Genomic DNA, 23,659 nt, shown 5'->3' with positions numbered 1-23,659 from the left:
TGTGGAATAACTGCTGTCACATTCAGCATCTGAAAAGACTGTCTGCATTTACCAGCCAGGAGAGATGAGGTGCGGTTGACCTTGGCATGTGTGCGAACACACGCACACACACCATGTAGGAGGAAACTGACAAATGGCAGTTCAGCAGCTCAGTTAGATGGTAAGTGTGTGTTTAAACAATGCAGACTGACGCCTACACACGTAACACTTAGTGGCCGATCGGTGATATAAGATTGATTTGGTTCACTTTCTCTCACTCACTCTTTGAAACACACACACGTACACACACAGTGGAATATGAGTGATGTGATTCAGGACACCTCTCGGCAGCCACTCTGCTTTCCATCCTAACGCCTGAGCAGAATACTAATCACTGGATCACATTACAGAGAAAGAGAGAGAGAAAGACAGAGAGAGAGCGATATGGTTGCAGCTATAGGAGGAGAAGAAGCAGCATAGCACGGATCATATCAGATAACAGAAATACAAAGGTGGGCTTCATAAGCCATGGTGTTTTACTTTTTTACATCTACACCTTCCTGTGAGCAGTATGCAAATACGATGGATTTGTGATGAAAAAGTAATGTCATGGGCAGGTGAGAGGAACGCTAAACAGCAGGTTTGGAAGCATAGTTGGAAACAGAGATGACATCAGAGAAAAGAATTAGAAGTTCTGTTCACCTGCATGAAAGTCACCTACAAGAGGCAGCTGCTGTAGAAAGTTATTCCCTTTATGTATTCTGATAAAATAAACGCCTTTATTTGAGTACATTCATTTTATGCTACTTCTTAACAACATTTTAGAAGAAAATATTGTAACCCTTACATTACATTTATTTAACAGCTATAGTAACAATATGTTCTTTTTATTTATTTGTTTTTACAAAACATATAACTATCCTATAAAATATAATCTTATAGATTTAGATATCCAACAGTGTGTAAAACAGTTAAAAGTACCTCCACCAACCGCAAAATTAAAATGTTACATGCAAATGCTTACATAGTCTTTTACAAAACTGTTCTGTTCAAAACCTTACATGCATTCAATTGGACAGCAATTTACCAAATTACAAACCCCACTGAAATACCTTCAAAATCCTAAAAAAGATGGTTATGGAGACATATAGTGAAATAGTATTTATTGAAATTATGTAAATGATACCAACGACAGGTCATTCAAATCTCAGTTAGAGCCCTACCCTGGTCTTTTTACCTATAGTTATCTCATTACCACCTATAAAAAGAGACATCTTTCGAATGTTTTGTTACACCTCCACTCCACTGGAGCCTGCAAGAGATGGAGGAGAAAGAGTGGTACTGAGAGGAAGAGGATTCTTCATGCGTGGTGGTGTAAGACAAAAGCAGAGTTGACCAAGATCTGTAGTCTCTGATGACATTAGGGCTACTGTGATTGACCAGGTAATCAACTATGGGCCATCATTGAAATAGAGCAGCTAAATGTGGCCTGCTCAACGGTGGCATCAATTGTCAGAATCTTCCAGTGAACCAACAGGTAAAATATGTATTCTGAATTGCACATTATCTACTGCTTGTGTGGAATTCTTGTGTTTCCTCTTTAGGACCCAACGACTAACCCCCACAGGGGGGGGGTTTCTTTTAGAGAGTCATGGACCCATCACACACCCCATGTTTATATCACGCCCGCAAGGATGGAATTTGATTGGCAAAAGAGCTAAAGTGGGTGTCCCAGGCCAAAGGGGCACCAATGTTACCATGTGTGCAGTGATAGTGCTGCTACACAGATGCAAGAGACTGGTGAATATACTGTGTGTGTATATATATATATATATATATATACATACCCACAACCAAAAAAATACAGAACACACAATTATTTACTACTTCAAAGATTCCCATAAAATGACTGTAATGATGCCTGTTGTTAGTGTTTTTTAGGTGATTGTGTTATGAGTGACAAAGAGTTGCTGTTGGAGACAACTACTGCTGGTGTTTTTGTAAAATTCTTTGATATTGTAACAAGTATCCAGTGTTTTGGTAGTTTTGGTGCATTTTGGGTGTGAAATTAACTGTTGCTCAAGCTGCGGGTTGGTAACGACAACAGTGTGAAGAGTTTTGAAAAAGTAAACTCAGTACTGACATATGCTTGTTAGCAATTGTAAAAGACTACTTTGGTTCACTGATCAAGTTTTAGGTGAAAAATAATGTCTTTGAAGCTTGTACTGCTGCCCCCACGTGGCCAAAAACTAATTACAGTTTTTTTTACGACCACTTGCATCATTTCATACAATCTGTAGTCACATTTTCAAAACTCTAAACACAATTTGCCCAACGGTCTGTTCATACCATACCAATTTACACAATTCATGTCATTTCCACAGAATATGCAGTCAATTAACTTCAATTAATTAATATTTCTCAAATGCTAAGTTTTTCTTTACTTATAAGCTTACCCAACACCAAAACAGTTTTTTGTGTTATTTACAAATTCTAGCACACAACATGTCAGAAATGAATAAATCATTTTCAAAACTTTAAATAATGTATAAAGCCTCTACTTCTACTACAATAGCAGCTCAAATTCTGAATACATTTCTGAATAAACAATCATTGAAACATTGAGAAATAACTGATTTATTGTAATTTGGGTAAAATAGACCAACCACAGCTAATTCCAATTTTAAGCAGAGACATAAACAGGTGCTGAAGTTCTTTCAGTTACATACACAATGCAGCAAAAAGGGAATTTTCAGGAGTTGAGTTTATCCAATGTGGACACAGAACAACACAGAAGAGTAAAAATAATCTCAGAAAAAGGGTGAAGAATAGTTTCTATCCAGGTACAAAGCGAGAGATGACATTAGATGTGATGTGGATGAGCACATGTGGCCAAATGCTGAAGATCACATGAAATAGAACAGGGCTGTGCATTTTTGATTCTTTCCCTTCTGTGCATTTTTTTTGTTTCGATGTAATCGTGTGTATTTACATTTACATTTACTCATTTGGCAGACGCTTGTATCCACAGTGACTTACATTTGAGGAACAACATACAAGCATCAATAAAGCATCACAATACAGAAAGAGATCTACAAGTGACTGACAATAAATACTGGTAACAGCTATTAGGACATAGAGCATCGATTGGGTAAATACATAGAGAAAGAAGTAAGAGTTAATGAATAGTGCAATCAAGACAAGAGAATTATAAGGATATAGAAGAAGAAGAGCACATGATGTTAGTGGTTAGGGGTTAGAGGTGTTATAAGAGGAAGTGTTTTTTCGGAAGAAAGGAGTTTTCAAGAGCTTCTTGAAGTTAGAGAGGGACACCCCTGCTCTGATGGCATGCGGTAGCTTGTTTCACGTGGTGTTACAGGTGAGAACAGCTGGGACTGAGATTGCTTTGTGCTTAGGGATGGCAGAGAAAGATGGTGTTCGTTGGAGGAGCGAAGTAGCCGAGAAGGAACGTAAATGTATTTGATAGTATTTTTACACATTTTGAACCAAAAGCCACATAGGCTGGATTATTTGTTGACCATTGGCTGCAATTTCATGTTGCTAATAAAGCTTTTACTTCTGTAATTCTTTCACTTACATTTTTTCCTATTCTACATTCTATAAAGTAAAGATGTCTCATTCACTTTTACATAGTTTGTTGCCAAAAATGCACACATTCGAGCCTCAAGCCAAAAATGCAAAAAATTACAAAAAACAATGGATTTCAGATTGTCTACTGTTTGCAGGTAGAGCTGAAACATGAAAAGTAATGCAGTTTTTGTTATGCCATCAACTGTTTGTATTTAGAAAGTCGTTTTGCTACGATTGATTGATCTGTTCCTCTTGGAAAGAAAACGTGCTAGTATTTTGTTAGAATTATTTGATTTTGAGTCAGGTTTGCTGTGAGATTTGATAAAGTTTGTGTATATAGAACAAAATGTGGTTTTGAGCAGAAAATGTACTATTTGACTAATTGTGTGAGGTTGGAGTGTTGCTGTGTTAAGAGTTTTGATAAAGTATCTGAAGTTTAGGTAAGCACTTGTTAGCAAATGAAAAAAACTGTAATGCGTCTTTAAGCACTTTTTGCTGATAATAATGATGTACTTTTTAAGCAACATTTTGTATTCAGGACTTTTACCTGTTGTGGCATATTTTGCACTGTGGTGTTGCTAAGTAAAGGATCTGAATATGTTTTTCCCACCACTGTTGGAAACAGAGATTAGATGAAAAAGTTAAGCCACCTGTACAGAACTCATCCTCAAGTAGCAGCCTATAATAGAGACATTTAGTTCCATTAAATGAAGTTATCGGAAATAATTGTTGGAGCTATTTGTCATGAGCAATGAGTCAGATTAAAGCTCATTTTAGACCAAGCTGGATTATCAAATGCCAGTTTAGGCAGTGCTAGTGTCCTTTATTCTCAGTGCTGCACTTGGCTGTATGGCTAACATGCAAAGTACAAACACCAAATCTCACACATTCTCCCTCTCCTCAGCCTCCCTCCTTTCCCTCCCTCTCCCCAACCCCATGCTGAAGCAATTACGTCCAGTGTGTGAGTCTTCTACAGGCAGTGTGAGGGTGATTGATGATGCTGTCAGCACAGGGAACATGTTTTAACGTCAGAATAATCTCCCTGCTAATATATTACATCCACTGGATAGGGTTCAATCATTACTAATAGCGCTGCTAAGTTGGTGAGAGGGGAGCTGGTGTTGAGAGCACGTGCCTGTGTGTGTGTGTGTGTGTGTGTGTGTGTGTGTGTGTGTGTGTGTGTGTGTGTGTGTGTGTGTGTGTGTGTGTGTGTGTGTGAGTTTGTGTGTGGATCTCATTAATCAGAGCAGAAGTGGAGGCAGGGAAATCTAGTAAGGCTAACCAATAAACAAGTATGCCAGTGCGAGATGGAATAGGGAGTCAGCGAGTGTGTTTACTTCTTACATAATTACTCACTCGTATCCTATAGTTAGTGAATCAACTGAGACGCCGTTATTGTGAATGTGAGAGTCTTACCACCACTTGATATAATATCGTCTTATGAAATGAAAGAGGTGGAAAGAATGGAGCACAAAGGCATCAGGCGCTTCAGAAAGAGGCAGCCTTGTGGTGTCTAATCCGTGCAGTCTAATCTCTCAAATTGCTGTGACGTTTGATGAAGGGGATCGAGCTGGTGTGAGGAGAGAATCGAGCCCCGTCAGAGAGAGAGAGGGAGTGTTTATGTGCTGGGTTGTCTTTTGCTGATGCGTACAGTACAGATCCAGCGGTGCCCTCTGCTTCTGAACAAATCCGTCTTTAAATGCGAGCTGTGTTGTTTACAGCACTTCTCTGCCTCCAGACACCATCCTCTCTCTCTGCCCACACTGCCTCTGTTCATTTGACACTGCCTCCTCTCTTATCTGCTTTGGGTACTGCTGATCAGGTGCACCATCCCCCACCTCCTATAGCTGGGTAGAATATGCATGTTGTTGCATGTTGCATGCACAGGCGTACACATGCACATACATCTGTGAACATGGGAGCAAGAAAGACTGTAAAAGAAAGAACTAAAGACTGTGTGCGTGTGTGTGTGTGTGTGTGTGTGTGTGTGTGTGTGTGTGTGTGTGTGTGTGTGTGTGTGTACAGGAGAGAGTCTATGGGGATTGGTGTTATATTCTGCTGGTGTCAGCTGGCTCGTGGCCTGCAGATTAATGTGTGTGTGTGTGCATATGTGTGTGCACACATATGTGCGTGGTGCAAACAAAGGAGCCCTCACAAACACCCGTAAACAGATTAGCTCGTCTGCTGAGAAACAAAGGGTTAAGAGAGAATGCAGATTTCACAGGGAAGGGGAGGGAACCGAAGCTGTACGTCTAGTTTTGGGGAGCGTGTGTGTGTGTGTGTGTGTGTGTGTGTGTGTGTGTGTGCGTGAGGGGTGAGCGGGGCCAGCGCGGCGGTGGAGCGTCGTGATCCCTCTCCCTAATACTGTGTGGAGAATCTCCTCGCTGGGCTCAGCTGCCAATTCTCCCCACTGTAACAGTTCCATTCTCCTTCTCAGCCGCTGAAACAATACGACCATGCCTTTCTGTGCATCTCCACACAAAGAGCCGAGCGCTGAGACAGACGCTCAGAGTGAACCGAGACACAGCACCAGGACAATAGACTGAGAACAGTTTTGTTTGGCATTGTGTTTTGTGTTTGTGGAGACAAACAATAAAGAAAGTTCCAAGGGACGAGCAACTTTTCCCTCTATTGTTGAAACTCTAAGAGGATGCACAGTTTACAGAAGTAGGAGCTGGTGATTTGCTTCTTTGGGGAATCTGTCAAACTTGTGCGTATCAGTTTTATCTCAAAGAACATTTAGGTAGGAGTCAGACTTGGGGGGAGGAAAACTTGTTTTCCAGTTCCTTTTTGCATGAACTAGAACCCAGGTCTGATCTATTGACTGCCAGACCGCTATCACTCTGTGTTAGCAAGCTTTACCTGCCAATCAGCTTTGTACTATTTCCATCGAAACAACTCAGTTATCCATTATACAGACATAATCAGTGAAAGCTAATATATTTAAAAGCAACAGAAAAAGGTGCATACAGGCAAGATTTCCAACAAAACATCTTTCATTATCCAACACACACACACACACACACACACACACAGAGTTTTCAGTACACTGGTGTACTGGAAGTTCCCCCTCTACTGGTGGCGGTGGATGCTGAGACGCACTGCCCCAGAGGACCACCTCCCTGGGACCTTGAGCCAATCACGACAGCCGAAACAAGCCTTTTATCTACAGGGGCTTATTAAGCTAATTGAATTAGCATGTTGTGGTTTCTGAACCCAAATACGATTAGCCTGTTATTACTGTGTTATCAGGGTCCCTTGTTACAGTAACAGCAGGTTACTTTTGGCTGCTTCATTGGCTCTTTTTCTCTCTCTGCCTGCATAACCCTGGAGCTTTTCACATAGTCAAATATCAGCTCCTTCCTTATCTGTGAGATACCTAGCACAGTTACAGTGTCACTTAAATCAAAGAGAAAGTGCTTCTCATACGAGCTAAAGCTACACCTGCGTTCATGTGCAGATTTGGTGTTTTCACTCAGGCAGACATTACAGGGTCCTTAAAGATGCACTAAGCAATATTTTAATTTCACAAACAGATCAAATGACCATGTGCCCTATCCTCTCTACAGATGCAAGAGGTTGCTGTGTTAGTGGAAAAGCTCGGACAAACAGTATACACACACAAACATCATCTGCCCAGCACCAAACAGCTGATAGACACAGTAGAGACTCCTACTCTCAAAAAGCACCACTTTGTTTCTTTAATGGTGGATATCTAACTTTGGAATTACAGTCATTGACATTAATGTCACATTAATTAAATCTCTTTCACATACATGTCCTGGCCAAGGAGGTTACAAAACACATTACACTGACTTATAATGACCTAGCTAAAATATGCAAAGACTAATAAATCAAACGGCTGGAGAAGAATCGATAAAAATAACATCAACAAACCATATAAGTAATTAAAAAGTGAGACATTAAATACACAAAATGGATAAATAAAAGCCTTGTATGTGCTGTAGCGTTTGGACCCAAAGCAAAGATTTTGAAAAAGAAAATGTTTAGTCTCAATGAACCTGTGTGAACACAGCGTCCCTTGTGCACTGAAGCTCCCTTTACCAGCTGGGCAGGCAGTCATAGAGGCCGGCTTCAGTTGGAGAGTAGGAGGTGGGCAGACTGGAGGGAAGGAGGTGCAGGGGTGAGGGGGCTGAGGGACCAGGTTGGAGAGTCAGCTGGTCTATCAGAGCCTGTGATTAATACACTGGGGCTGCTCTGCACCACCTCCGCACCACACTGTCCTCACCTCCAATTAGCATGCTAATGAACCTGCACACGTGTGACCGTGTATGTGTGTGTGTGTGTGCGTGTGTCACCTGAGGGCTCATTCTTACTGTGCAGCATAGACAGAAACAGGCTGGCATTCAGAGAAATGACTGCTGCTCTGCTAATTGAGATTGTGTGTGTGTGTTATGGACTGTGACCCTAGTCTTACTCGCTGCTGTTATGGTAACCGGTTAAACAGAAATGTTTTCTCTGTCTACTTATACCTGTCATGGTGACCTTTGTTCTTTGTGATTGCTGAGTGGTGGACATATGCAGTCGTAGCTCGTTCTCCATGGGGAACAGGCTTTACAGGTCGACCGTGACATGAGGAGGCATATGCAAATATTCAGAGGCTGTAAACACACAATAATACACAGTCAACACATACAGATGAACACTATCAAAATATGTGTTGAGGAAAACTGACTACATTAAAAAAGAATTATCTTAAAGGTGCTGCAGTGTAAAACAATGTTTTAATAACATTAACACAATGTTATTGTGTTAAGACACAAAATTAATACACTTTAGAGGTGCTGGTGGATTTTGTTTCCTTTAATTCTAATGATTTAAGTATGTGAAACTTGACTTTTGAAAAAGCAACATTGTCACTGTTACAGAGTGAAATTAATGATTATTTTCATTATGAATTAATCTGCTGATTAATTTCTCCATTAATTGATTATGGAAATTCTGAAATAGTGAGGAATGCTGTCACAATTGCCCAGAGCCCAAAGTGACACATTCACAATGCTTGTTTCTCCAGTCAAAATTATTATAAATACATTAAAATAATCAGAGATGTAGTTGAGTTGAAGTAGAAAGTGGTATGAAAAGAAAATACTCAGTACAGATAGCTCAAATTTGTATTTAATTTAAGTTCAGTACTTGAGTAAATGTACTTGGTTACTGTCCACCACTGGTTTTGTGCATAATTTCCAACACTTTCCCCCCAAATACATTCCTTGTCAATCCTTTAGAATTCAGGTTCTGTGGATCTGAAGAAAATGTTTGGGTGCACAGTCTGACTCACAGGCTGATCAGTGAGGTGTAAGGGTTTAACATTTCAGTACAAAAAAATTGCATTTCGAAAATACAGATGGTATGATACATGACAATAACTTTCAATATGTTCTTCCTCATTAATTAATAAAGTGAAAAGAGAAACAAATATATATTTACAAGCAAAATTGTTTATGAGAAACATTTAGGAAAACAAAAGCTTCTATAGGACATACGCTACTATGGAGTGACTTCCTTGTTCTTTTGTTAGTGGTGCTGCAAACCATAATTTCGTTGTCCAGCATCCAATATGTAAAAAGGCAGCAACCACATATTTCATCTGCTTAGATTACATACATCAACAACCAACCTGTCTGTCTTTTGGAAATTATAGACTGAACATTAGTTTACATGCTTTATAGTCAGGGTGCCTTCAGTGTGTCTGACATCACCTTGCTTAAAAAAACTGTACATCAACTCCCACTTTACGAATTTAAGATTCCTCATGAACAACACTATAATCCTATTCTCATTTCAGCCTTCTGGGTGCACATGTATGTACAAAAATGTCTGTGCATTTAAGTGCCTGAGTGTGTGTACGCACACAAACTGCGTTTGTGTGTACAGACGCAGGCAGGGAAACAGTGAGCAGCAGTGCTACAGTAACCTTTGCAATAATCAGTTCTGTCTGATGGGCCTCTTTAATTAACCTTGTAGGAAATTAATCCCAGTGTTAAATGGACAAGAAAAAGATGTTTGATTACCACCATGAGCCAACTGGGACTTCTCCCCCTGTCTAATTGCCCAGGAAGAGAGAACAAGAGAAAAAGTGGCAAGAATGAGAGCGCGAGAAAAGGGGAGAGGGGAGAGGGGAGAGCCGACAATCCTGTGGTGTCGTTTGCATCTGTGAATGTCAGTTAGCCCCTAGAGCACTGATAAGGCCTCACCAAGAAGAGAAAGGAGAGGGAAAAAGAGAAGACAGGGAAGAGAAGGACAGTGAGGAAGAGAGAAGAAACATTTTGTTAAACTGAGAGGGACTAAACACTTCACATAATTTACAAAAATTCCAGAGTGGTTACTGGATAATAAGTAAGGAACTAAATCTTAAACGCTAACAAATAGTTCCTGAGTAGGCTAAAGGCCTCAGTATGCTTCTAACTCAGTTGTGCTAAATGTCCACACTCAAAAGTTGGGGGACAAGCTGGCTGTCTTAGCGTCCTCCTGGCTGGAGAAAATTCTCTACCATCTGTGTTTCTATGTAGCGTCAACAAAATAATCATGCATTCAAACAGTCTCTCCTTCAGAGCCTTCATTGTGTTGCACCCGGTTGTAAAAGTGTGAAATAACAAGAGACTTTGAGAGAGAGAAGTTCATAATTTCACACCTCTTCATATCTGGCCAATCATTTTGTTAAGGGGGTAGGATTGTTCTCTTTTTGAAAGAAAGGTTACAGGAGCTGACCTGGACTTTGAATGAATGATCTTTATTGTCATTATACTCAGATAATACTAAATAAATAGATAATAATAAAATTTTGTGTACAGCTTCTCTATGTGGGTAAACAGATAATACATGTAATGAGGTAAAGCAAATAAATAAAACCAGTAAATAACTAATAATTAATTACATGATTAAATACAATTGTAGCATGCTGACGCCTTAACTCTGAATCAAGGTCGATGTATAGTAAATAATGTCACTTGAGAACAGACTGCTAGATACTATGAACCAGTGTGTAATGGTTCGTTACACAGATCAATGTGTATGTGAATATCTGATATCTTTGAGTCTGATATTTTTTTGTGTCAAGTAAAGTGGCTTATCCTATGAAATCTGATGAACAGTTTTAACTGGAAATGTACTTTTAGTTCATGAAGATTAACAAATATCTAGGAATTAATCATTAGAAACTGATTTAATAACAGTATCCAGAAGTCGGTTCTCAAGCCTTTCTGTGCCATATGGTTTGGAGTAAGCCAGAGCTATGAAGATGTAATAGTGTGACTCAGAAGTAGTGTTTGCTGCTCAGATCACACTTGCAATAAAAAAGATGTTTTACCACCTAAAGGTTTTAATACTCACATCCATCCTTCTGCTAATTTAAATCCATGCTTTCCTCACCGCTCCCTCCCTAAGGCCTGTTCGAGCAGGTGCTTCCCCTCTCTCTTCACTAATGTCTCCAGATCTATGCACTGACCTCAGCTATCCATGACTCATCCTGCAGCGTGCTGGCTCCGTGTGTCGGTGCATGTGTGTGTTGGCTGTGTTCACCGGTGTGTGTCGATTTCCCGGATCCCTGCAGGTGTCTGTATCAATAATCCAGAGGGCAGAGCGAAGTGAACCAGCGGAGGCTATGTCCGCTGTTTGCAACTTTGGCTGATTAGTCTGTCCACAGAGATTGGGTCTGTCTGATTGTTATGTCACAGAGTATGGCAAAGTGGTCTGTCTTCTCTGTCTTTTTTTTTTATATACTGACACTTTCCCATTAGTTACAGAAAAAGGTCATGGGGTATTTGTTCCATCTGCAGTTATTAGTCTTTTATTTAAGGGAATGAAACAAGAAAAGTGTGAGGTGACCATTTTTCCCCCTTACAAAACACATAACAGTGTTGGGCTACTTGAGAAATGTCAATCACTCGCTGAAAAAGTAATTTTATTACTTCACCAATTATAGACAATTGCTGACACTACTTTCGTTACTCAACCCAGCTTCTTCGAAGGTGACTTTTATTACAAAACCTCCACACTCACTTGTTGCATCTTCTGTATTTAACACATAGAGCAATAGAAAACAAGACATTGTGGTTAACAAGCAGCCAGCCTACTTTTTGGAAGTATTTACTGGTCTTCAACACTTAGCTTAGACCCAGTGACTGCACATCGCATTCCAGGGGTCCCGTCATCTCTAACTCTGAACAAAACCAGGTGATAGGCTTTCCAGTGGCTAGCCTTCACCCAGAACCTCTAGGTCCTGCGCCAAGCAAAAACATCCCCGATCAGTCTAGAGGTAGAAAAATCACATCAACGCTCCCATCCAAGTCCTGGTAAAGCAACAAACAAGCTGAACTTCCAAAATGTCAAATTAATGTTATATAATGTGAGTGAACATTACATCACTGAATGTTAAATAAATCACTGTAAAGATGCATTTATACTTCTCTGTTACTTTTTACTGTTCTCCTTGAAAATATAGTCACCAGTCACCACCCATCGGGGCTAACACAGCTGTGAAGCTACCACATGGGGAACTGTGATTGGCTGTTTGTGTTTCCCTCTACATTCCCTGATGCCAGTATCAGAGTGAGTACAGCATGAAGCATGTTGGATAAAGCCGGAGTACGGGCTCCTTTAGTAACACACATCTAGTAAATCCATTTACACTGCAAATCCTCTTCTCACAGCAACCTCTGGTTATTGTCAGTGAAAGAAAAAATGCCAATATGACAGCATTGAATAGTCCTATATTCAGTAAGTAACACAATTACTGTGGGGAATATAATTAAAGCATGATACGGCCCGATCATGGATGATTTACCCATTTAGTGTTGCAGTGGGGAAGTCGTTAAATAGTAGTGGGAAGTCGTTAAATAGTAGTGGGAAGGTAAAACTCTAAACCTAAACCTACACCTACATAGCTATATATAACACATTACTGCCCAACACTAACACCTAATTTAAGATTTTGCTGCTAGACTGTTGTCTGCTTCTATAGAATTCCTTCACTTGATGATTTGGGATATAGCCTCTGCCACAACTACCTACTGCAAAATGTTGCTCTTAACTGGCATAGCAGGTATGTGAAAACAAGTATTAGCTAAGATAAGAGCTTCTCTTTATTAGAGGCTGTAGCCTCTAATAAATATATTAGAAATGAATATCTATCAGGCATTATCTATTATAAGGTAAAAGTTATAGTAACTTAGTTAACTCAGCGAGTATTTAAAAAGTTCCCTAAAAAGCACTGACCATGAGATTAACTGACTTGATAGACATCTGTTTTTCAGATTAACATTTATATGTGAGTCTGTCTGAATATTGTTCTTGTCAGTCGAGCGTTCCACTAACTTCACTGTCTACAGCTCACCATGCTGTCTCCTCTCCTCGTTAGTGTTAACTCATCAGCAGGGTCAAACTCTGAAAACACACATTACAACACAGCCAAAAGATCACATTACATCATTTGAATAAATACAAGGCAATTTGTCACTGTCATGTCAGAGTTGCCCATTTCTCTGTCTGCCCTCACTGGCTCTCTCATCCTCCTCACTACCCCCACTCCTCCTCTCCGCCCTGCCTCCTCTGCCCCGGCACAGCAGCAGGAAGCAGTAATGCTGATTGTATTAACCTCTCGTAGAGAGCACTGACCTTTGCTTCTGTTCAGCTGGGGGTAATAGTCCAGGAACACAAACAGATATACAGTATGTCTGAATGCGTATCCACACTCCCCACTACATTACTCAGCCAAAGTTTTTTGGAAGAATTTGGGGGGTTTGTGCAATAAAATGTGTCAAGTGTGTTACAACATTGAGACAAATTCTTTCAACAGTTTGTCTAAACGCGGCAGTTCTGTGGTGGGTCCAACAAGAGCGAGTGCCATTTTGAAAACAATCTTGGACTTTCTTATGGCTCCCAAAAGCGTAGTGGTGTTTTCTCCCAGGAGCTAAGGGGAAGTCAGGACTCCCTCATAATTGAAAATATTTTTGCCATTTTGATGACAAGCTACTCACACTGTGGCCTGTCAATAATCACAAGTTTGCTAATGTATTATCATGTATTACTGACATAATCTTCAGTGCTTAAACTTATACAAGATGTGGAGTTTTAACAAGCCTTCCAAAACTGTTACTATTAACAGTTTCAGAAGTATAACCATTGTATGATCTTTGGTTAGGCATAGGCATAAAATAACCTGGTAAAGGGTAGGAAAATAATATGGTTAGGGCTCAAATTGCTACTTTGTTAAGGTTAGGGGACCTTTGTTGGTAGGAAACAGGAAATGAACAGCAGTCTCCCATGTTAAAGTCTAACGTTTTGTGACTCATTTTCTCCTGACAGATGAGTCATCCATTCAGCTGATAGAGGACTTTGTCCCTTGATCTTACACACATGTGCATTTGCTGAAAACAGCTGACACTGTTGTTTCTCAATTGTGAGACAATCTCTGAGTTTTAGTGAAAAACCAACTGTAAAGCATGACCACAGCAGCAGGTGCAGTGGGAAATTATATAACATGGATGTTGACCACTTTGCCTCCATGAAGAAAACCTTCCCTTTCTGTCTCTCTTTCTGAATTCAATGAATCTCTGTCTCGCTTTGCTCACTCGTGGCTTTACTGATTTCTAAATAGAAGTAAAAGGCTGTATCTCCTAACTCCCTGTGTAGTTGTTGATGTTACAGAGATTATATTGCTTGAATGTTCTGTACCTTATTTGTGTGTACACAGAGACACAGTAGACACGATGATATGAACAACTGCAAATTTCCCCAATTCTGCATTTATAATGTAATCACCACTTTGTAATGGTGCCTTGTGCAGAAGATCTTCTGGTTACTTGTTACAATGTTTTAAGATCCTCTGTATAATAAGTAATTGGCTTTAATAATTAGCTAGATTAGCTATTGGCTTGTGTAGGCTGTTTTTGTATGCCAAAGATAAGAGTGGTGTGTAAGTCTGTATTGATACAAGGTTGATACTGAACGTAACATCTAATTACTATGTGAATGGATTTTATGTGGTTAGTTGCACTCCACTACTGATCTGTACTTGTACCTGTATCTGAGCAGAAGCTTTGCTACTACTATATTAGTGTATAATGTATAGATATGTACATAAAATATTTGTTATATTTCATCACCATGCAACAGTATGTCAAATGAGAGCTAGAGGTGAAGTACATACACAAAGTCATCTTTAACACATGATCTTCAAACTGAGCTGAATATACTGAATCATAGTGCCACTGACCCAAGCAGTTCTGTAGTTTTAAGCACCTGTTACTGTTGACTGAAAGCACAGTTGTCAGCTCAGCAGTGATACACAGTATGTGACTGCCTGGTTAAAAGCATATGATTACACAGCAAACGTCTGTGTGGCATAACTCAGCTGTGATAGCTATTAACATTGAAAACAATTTCTGCATAATTTGAACTGAACGTAAAAGTCTTAACAGGCAGCAACAGACTGAACCTACTACTGAGCTGAAGTCTGTCAGAATCAGCACTGGAGGTCACAACGGTGAATTGTTCACTTGCTGATGTGCCTACTGAAGTGCATTTGAACAGTGATGCAACCATCTAACTAAAAAAAAGTGAACTTGTCTAGGAATCTTTTAGATGAACCGAAAGAAACAATTCGACTGAGCAAATTGATTTGTAATGTTCACCTCTAAGCCTTGCCTCTAAAATAACACCAGCAGTGTAAGTTTGTAACACCAATATGGACTGTCTCACTTTGTTTCCTCTCAAGTTTCCCCGTGCCACACCACACCAGTGCTAAAACGAGGGAGCCATTAACCCTACAGTTTCAGGGTTAATATCACCTGGCCCCTCTCTAAAAGAACAGCTGGCCCGTTTTTTAAATGGGGCCTGAATCACCACCACTGGTAGCCAACTAAAAAGAACTTCATGTTTGCTATACTTTAATTTGCTGGGTTGACAGATGATCAGTGTATCTATCACCTGTGACTCCCTGTCCATGTGATATCTTGCCAAAATATCACCCACATTAACTTTGACACCTTCACACTGAGATCTGTGGTCCTTGATATTAACAAGAAAGAGAAAACGGGAAACTTATTAAAATAAAAGACGGCGTTGCTTAGAAATGGACATTAGATGTTACAGTATAATAGAAGACATATGTTGCTGCTGTTGAAATAAAAAAACATCTTGTTATCTAGTTTGCCAGAAAGGAAAGCCTTTAATAAAATTATTTCTCAGAGATGTGTGTGAGGCGGAAGTCACACGGGGCACCTCTGAGTGTACGGGGGTTAGCACAACAGCTCCAACCCCCTGCACTCTTTCATCTGGCTGTTTCAACATCCCTCCATCGCCTCCGCCTTTTCCACTCAACTCTCTTAAACAAATCCTTTTTTTTTCTGACAACCTAATACACACACACACACACACACACACACACACACACACACACAAATAACCCCAGGGCAGAGTTGTGACCTATCCAGACTTTGACCTGTGTGGGTGAGACAGTCAAAGTCCTCGTGTACACAGATGTACTCTTGGCTTTTAAAACCGCACAGTCTTTCCTTTCCTTTCTTTTCTCCTCACCTCTTTTCTCGCTCGCTCGCTCGCTCGCTCTCCTTTCCCTCCAGCCCCTCTGGAGACTCAGTGATAACCAGGGTAGACGGGAGGAGGAAGGGAGCGGAGGAAAGAGGGGTGGAGGGGGCGGGGTGGGTGAGAGGGAGTTGTGATGTCCCGACTCAGGGATATTTAATCCTCTCTGTGAGGGGCGAGCGTCTCTCTCCCTCTGTTTGGCTTTGGGAGATCAAAGAGGCAGTTCAGATCCTGGCGAGATCGCTCGCTCTCTCCCCCTGAGTGGACCAGAGACACTCACACACACACACACACACTCTTAAGTACTTGGGCCGACTGGCGAGGACGTTGGTGGTGGTAATGAGGCAGTGATTGATGGGACTTTATGCTTCTTTACAGCACTGTCTTAAACCACCAGTATATGAGTCCACTCCAAATAAAATCAAATAAAAATGGCTGGTTAAGACAAAAAAGAAGACCCATGTTCACCTTCTATCAAGAATATCATATGATTTCCTTTGGGGTTGAACTTTCAGCTTTAGTTAACTTTTTTGCTTAAAGAATCTTTGTACTCCGGTATGCTCCCACTTTTGGTTGGGGATTCAGCATGCCACTTTGGTCCAGACTGAATTATCTCAACAACCACTGGATGGATTGCAATTACATTTTTTTTTACAGACATTCATGGTTCCCAGACAATGAAGCTGCCTGACTTGAACATCATACTTGTTAAACAACAGCATGTTAGCTTTGTCACTGTGAGCATGTTAGCATGCTGATGTTAGCATATAGCTCAAAGCACCACTGTGTCTGTATAGACTCACAGAGCTAGCATGGCTGTAGACTCGTGTTGAAACATGAAAGCATGGTTGAGGCAGAACCCTTTCAGTGGAAAGCTGTGTCTTAGGGTTCCCTGTAATGTTACATTTGAGGTACAATCATTTAATTTAATTTTAACGTCAGAGTGAAATGAATGAAGACAACCAAGAGGTCCAAAGAACATCAGTTCACTGCAACACTGCTGCCAGACAAGAACGTCGATATTGGACAAACTTCACTATGGTTAAGATTACAAAATATTGTGGTAGTGGCAAACTATGGTGAAGGTATGGTTAGAGGTTGACCACTACACCAATTCATTATGCTTAGCAATCCAACAAGGATGTAATTATAGGGATTCAAGGCTGACTAGTTTGATATGGGTAGTTATAGGTATAGGTGGTGGTCTACAACATCAGACGTTACCCCTGGAAATTTCTACAGATTTGGCTCAGAATGAAACATGTTCAACAACTCTGTGAATGTACTCATCAGAGGCGGAGCACTTTATTGTTGGATGCAATAATGTTTTTCTTATGCCTGAAAAGAGTTCCCCACCCATTGCAGCCTTGCCAAGTGTTTGTAATATCACCTAAAAGATATTCTGTGAGTCATGAAGTGAGTACATTTCAGTGCTTTCTGTTTCATCACCCCGGAGGAGTTTGTTAACAGTGGGAGTTAAAAACTGTATAGCTGGCAATAACAAAAGTGATGATTCAAATATTTCCTTTCTATTTGTATTTTAATTTTATACCAATCCCCTGAAACACACACACACACACACACAGACTCGCGCATTTACACACACCCGCACACATGCTCACACAAATGTAAACCCACGTTCCCCTGCCACTCGGCTTCTGAGGTTTGCAGGTCTCTGATAGGAAGCCTCTGAAATGGAAAAGAGATAAGAGTAAATAAACAAACAAATACAATAAAACCGAATTTGTGCTGGTTCAGTGCACACAGAGTAAGAGGGGGAGAGGGAAACAGAGGGAGTGTGCTCTGCAAGGCCTAACAACGAACCCCACAAAGATGCATTCTCAACAAAGCAAAGCAAGGTAAATACCTAAGTGAATTCATGCAAGTTCCATTTATTCAGGGAAATCTGTTGAGACTGTGCACTGATAGAGAGACACCATTTGGCTCTCTAACAATGGAGCTATCAGTTACTGGCTCTGTGTTCCCTCGATATGATCTCCGTCCATTTTATACAACTGAATTGCTCCAAAAAAAGCATTTTATTTCCATCACAATAATGTCATTCGGTGTTGTCAGCTAATTCTCAGTGGCAAAACAAGTTTTCTTTCAGCGCATGTCGATACCTTTTGGAGGAACCGTACTAAACCAAATGTTCCGCACAGCCAATCTGCCTTTAAAGCAGTGCCACAGGCTTTGATGTGCGCCCACACCAACACGGCACTCCAACAGCCTTTCTTCTCAGATGTTCCTTAATTACACTATCATGGCCTGTTAATTACCTTATCAGTGCTGCATAATCCCATGGTCAGTGTCTGAACACCATGTATCAAAGCAAAGCAAGTCTCTTTCATGTGTGTTTTTTGGTCCTGATTAGTGAATTCAGTGGCACCAAACAGAAATGTAAAGACAACAAGCAGCAGTTTTAAGCAGGGTTTCGAGTTGAAGCTTTTTCTTGAACAACAGTTTCCCGCCCACTACTTCAGTGCAACAACTCTGGCTCGGTCTGTATGGTCAGTCAGTAGCCTACAGTCTTTGGTTTTGGTCTCTGTAAGTTACTGGCACAACAACAAGACTCAGAAAAGCTGTGCACTGGGGATCATCGCTGTTTTCCAGGGTCCTATGAGCATGTGTGTCTCTTAATTAATTGTAAGAGACTGGTATGGGATAACTTCACATTTCAGATTGCGGGGTTGAATATGGATGTTTCAAATGCAGTTTGAATGGTAAAAATCCATTCCACCACTGTGGAGACATCCATGTCTAAAGTCAAGAAAACCATCTTGCCTGCAAAAGGTTTAAAGGAGTATAACATCAGTAAGCTGTATAAGTTGCAGGTGGATGATTACATCATTTTGACACAGGGAAACATACAATGGACAATTGAATTAGGGTAAAAAACATTTCTGAGAACATAAAACCCTTTGAAAGGTCTCCACAGTGTGTCATATTAACAGGATACTGAGTTGGGGAACACTGGGAATATAATGGGGAATAATACGCTCTCGTTGCTGGCTCTTGCTAGCAAAGAAATAATTGCTGTTACCCATAACAATGTAAATAGTAGAGTAGTCCTTGTAGGCATGTACATAAAAAAAGGCATCAGTACTGAATGTTATAGGAGAGAATCAACTCCAAGCAAATAGCATATCTAAATTTATAATGGAAAATAATCTCACAAAATAATAAGAATCTATTTGCTGTTGGTTTGGAATCATGGGTTGACTGCAAACACTTGTTGACCAAGAACAGACAGTGTCGACTGGCATCTGCATGTTTACCTTGAGTGCATCTGATGTGTTACATATGTGTGGATTTTTATCTCCGCACAACTGTATGTCAATGTGGAGACGATAATTAAGAAATAATTAGAGGGGCTAGAGAAATGTTTCTCAAGCGTGGAAGATGCATGCCTAAATGTTAATTCCACTCAGAATATGTTAACGTATGCACAGATGTTAATGTAGACTCCACGATGGGCCCTTGTGTCAGTGCTATTCCTTCCTGCGTGCACGTGTTCTTCCCCTCAGCTCTGCCAGCAGCCTACTGGATCTGTCAACTTGGGGAAAATTTCCATTTTGCAGCTAACTCTGCAGCCTTTTGATGGATACGTCTTGCCGACTTTTATCTCTTGGCGCGTCTGCAAACTAATTAATATTTTTTCTCTCTCATTCTCTCTCTCTCTCTCTCTCTCTCCCCTTCAGGCAAATATTTGTTTCCTCAGAAGTAAGCGTGGGCAAACCTTCTTCACGGCTCCATATGCTGCCAGCTGCCAATCAAGAGGGCTGGAACCCTGAAACTAATCGCAACCCCCTCCTCCTCTCTCCTCTGTCTCCCCTTGCTCTCCTTCAGCAGAAATGAAAGAAGTTGTGTGTGTGTGTGTGTGTGTGTGTAGGGGGATGTTAAGCAAAATAAAGACATACAGTAGAGAAGAAGAAAGGGGATATTTGAGACACAAGCCCAAAGCAATGTCTCCTCTGTTCTTCCTGTCCACACAGAACTCTTCCTGCCTGTCTTTATGCTAAGCTATTTGTTTTTATGTTACTTACTAGTGTCAAATAGATTGTACTGCAACTGGACTGGATTTGGTTTGTTTACCAAACAGGTCCAAGAGAGAACAGTGTGTGATTGGTGTGTGTGTGTGTGAGATAGTGGATAGATAATTGATGCTCTTGGTAAATATAGGGTGGGCAAAGTGCTCTTTGTTAGGGGGAGAAATGTTTGCCTTTATTACATAGTGTAGGGAAAAGAGAGGACATATGGGGAGATGAACATCTAACATCAGGACTCAAACCATGGACCAGAAGTTCAGCATCTTAAACCTCAGGCCCACAGGATCCCCCATGGAAAACGCTTTGAAGTGGCCATTTAGACAAGGTTTCCAACAGTAGCATACAGTATAGCTTAAAATAAAAATTGCATCAGAGATAGTTTTGACATAGCACAGTCAACCAGTCAGAGGCCTTATCTCTGTGGTCCCCATCACATGGATCCACACTGACATATGGTGAATCCTAAAGGGTTCAGTTTGCTTTAAACATCTAGGTTGTCATCCAACCATGTTCTAAGGCAAAAGTGTTTTTTTAAAAGTGCTCCTTGTCTAATTGTTAAAGTGTTCTCTCACCAAGAGTTCTGCCTTTTGCATGTTTTTGTTGACATTCTCTCCTCAAACGCATTCATGGTGTTGTACTCGTTTGTACAATTCAAATCCTGCCGTACATTCACACCTCTGCACACCTGGCCAACTGCAGCGTAAACACCAGTTTTGTCCCTCGATACACAAACTGTCCTCAACCATCCACTTTAGTCCTTGAACATGGTTTATTGCAGAAATAGAAAACACTATGCTTCCATATACAGTATGTACATTTTCTATATGCTGGTATCTATTATTCTGGTTCTAAACAGGTATTCAACAGTGGCACTTCCTCTCAGAGTTATGAGTGCCAATACATTCACATACAGAGCAGCACCTTGCCAGTGCTTCAGCCCTTTTCTTTGGCATTGCTGCTATCTGAACTTCGCCTCACAGGTCTGTAGAATCTCCCTGCCAGACGCAAAGAAAAGCTGTGTCCATTTACTTTACATTCAGTATTTCTTTTTATTAAGACTACACCCAACAGTACCATGAACATTTATTTTATTTACTTTTAATTAGAGACAAAAAACAACATCTGGTGAATGTGCTGTAACATCTGAAGACTCATTATATTCAATACTTTGAACAAGGTGAGTGATACACGGGAATGTTTGCACAGAAGAAAGAGTATACGACATAATGTCCCTCACTAATAAGTTGACTATTGTATCATGCCTTGCTTGTGTAGCAGAGATTGCCTGTTCACAGCTATTCACACACACACCCCCACACACACACACACACATTTCTCTTTCCTGTTTCCCTCGTACTATCATCAGATGTGTGTGTAAGTGATCCTGTCTTTGTGAGGTTAATTGAAGGCAGGAGCTCTGACTGTCTAAGACATAATCTGTCTGCATGAACAGTGTGTATGCATGTGTGTGTGTGTGTGTGTGTGTGTGTGTGTGTGTTAGGGCATTGAGGGGACCACACTAGTTATTCATACAAAAATAGAAAAAAGAAATGCACACAGCAACTCTTTTTTATCCCTCCACCTGCTCCCTCTCTACCTCAGCTACCCCCCAATAGAGATTAGCACTGTGTGTGTGTGTGTGTGTATGTGTGTTGGGGTGTGGGGGGTGAGGGCGGAGGGGACCGTTCCTGGGGATTTGGGGTGTACAAAAGAAACACAAAAAGCAAGAGTGATGCCATAAAGCTTGCTATTCTCTCATATCAGGTTTTATTATCTGTCATTTTTGACAGGAGAAAGGCTTTATCTGGGAGACGCTATGTCCGTCTGGCCTGCTGCATGAGCACACACTCGTGCGCGCACACACACACACACACACACACACACACAAACTAAAAAGCCATGCTCAGGGGATCTAGCGGTCTGGGGCTCACACACACAGAGCAGGTAATCGGCTCACTAGTAGAGTTAGGGGGTTAGAGAAAGGAAGGAAAGAGCTCTCACTAAGTGTATCCCCCTCTTTGACTGGATTAGAGCCCACAAGTATTCAGTCCAGGTGCTCTGGTGGACAGAGGGGTGAGGGGTCCACGTAGGGTTCATTTTCCCTACCTAGTGTGAGACCACATCCTGCTGTTTGCTGTCTGACACATCACATAAATGGGACCTTTAGCAGATACTGGAAAATTAGCAGCCAATAATGCTGCCATGTCTGAAAATTATACAGATCTCTGCATTATACATACACACGCACACAAAACACACTCATTACCCCCAATCAACAAGACGTATGCTCTTTGGGTTCCTTGGGTCTGTTGGGGTTAATTTGCAAACGATTTATTACTTTATTATCATGTCATGTCTTAATTCACGTGATGCTCACTATGCCATACGCATAATATTATAATGCCATAATTGCTGACACTTGAAGTGCAAGATTATTTCTTCCTTAAATGAAGTGATAGTATGTTTCCATTGTTGTGGATGACAGGGGAGGAGACATAAGAGGTAATTAACTATGATTAGGAAGAGCTACAGTCACTGAACAAGCCAGGGTTCTAGCTCAATACGCTGCTCAGTAATTTCCTCCTTTCCTTCACTGTCCCTTCCTTTCCTTTCCTTTCCTTTCCACTCACTGCTCCCTCACATTAGGCATGGAGATTTTCACCTTGAAGAGGAGAGCTAGAGAGTCCTCTGCTGGCTGATTGTGGTAATGCAACCACAGCCGTGAATTAGGTGAAGAAGATGTGGACCATGCAGTTGCCAACTCTTTGTCTAGTTTGTGGATAATAGCTTATTACTAGTTTGCCGGAGAGCTGACTGTTTTAAAAAGAACCGAACAAGTAATTTGTCATCATTTAAGATCTTAGAGGGTTGTGGTTCTGGTCTGTTAAAAAAGATTATCCATTAAAGCATGCTTATTGGTACAGGCTAAGGCCTGCAGTGTGACCTTCGTTTTAGATTGGTATCAGATAATGGCCATATCCAAATCAAGACAGAAACAGATTAACCCTTTTGACTTTTGTGACCCCTTGACTTTTCATCCAGCGCCACCATCAGTGCAAACTTTACACCATAGCCCCATTACTGGTAAGGCTCTAAGAATAACTAATTCATAACTGCAGCCGTGGTTCTCTGCAATTCCAAGAGCCAACATTGCTTTGGCATTTGTACGCCAATAAAACATCCCATCTCCGCAATGCATAGCTGCTACACTAAACACTGCAATGGGAAGCGTCCAGGGCTGTCTGCCATGCAGTGGATAAGTTAGTCTCACACTAGGCTTGTGAGTTACCAGGAATGTCAGTGACAAGCACACCACTGGCATCTCGTCGTATGGGTTCATAAAGAGAAAATAATCTTTTTTGGTTATAAAAAATATATCCCTCTCTCTGATCTGTATGGTGCTGACTTTTTTTCCTTATGTTCTTTTTCTTTATCTTTGAATTGTGCAGATTCATCTCTCAATCAGCTCTGCTACT

At 40.8% G+C, this 23,659-nt stretch overlaps 1 long non-coding RNA gene across 1 annotated transcript; it reads right to left on the bottom strand.

The window, feature by feature from the left end:
- Positions 1 to 2,592: 2,592 nt before the first annotated feature.
- Positions 2,593 to 11,959, bottom strand: LOC119889164. The gene is made up of 2 exons (XR_005442019.1): positions 10,924 to 11,959; positions 2,593 to 8,192 (listed from the first exon to the last, which is right to left on the bottom strand). It is a non-coding gene; the product is annotated as an uncharacterized LOC119889164 (long non-coding RNA).
- Positions 11,960 to 23,659: the final 11,700 nt, after the last annotated feature.

Source organism: Micropterus salmoides, unplaced genomic scaffold (assembly GCF_014851395.1).
Source record: "Micropterus salmoides isolate LMB-PRFRI ecotype aquatic unplaced genomic scaffold, ASM1485139v1 Ms_hic_scaffold_5, whole genome shotgun sequence".
Taxonomy (NCBI): domain Eukaryota; kingdom Metazoa; phylum Chordata; class Actinopteri; order Centrarchiformes; family Centrarchidae; genus Micropterus; species Micropterus salmoides.
Note: the sequence above shows the minus strand (reverse complement) of the source record. Positions and strands in the feature narration are given on the sequence as shown.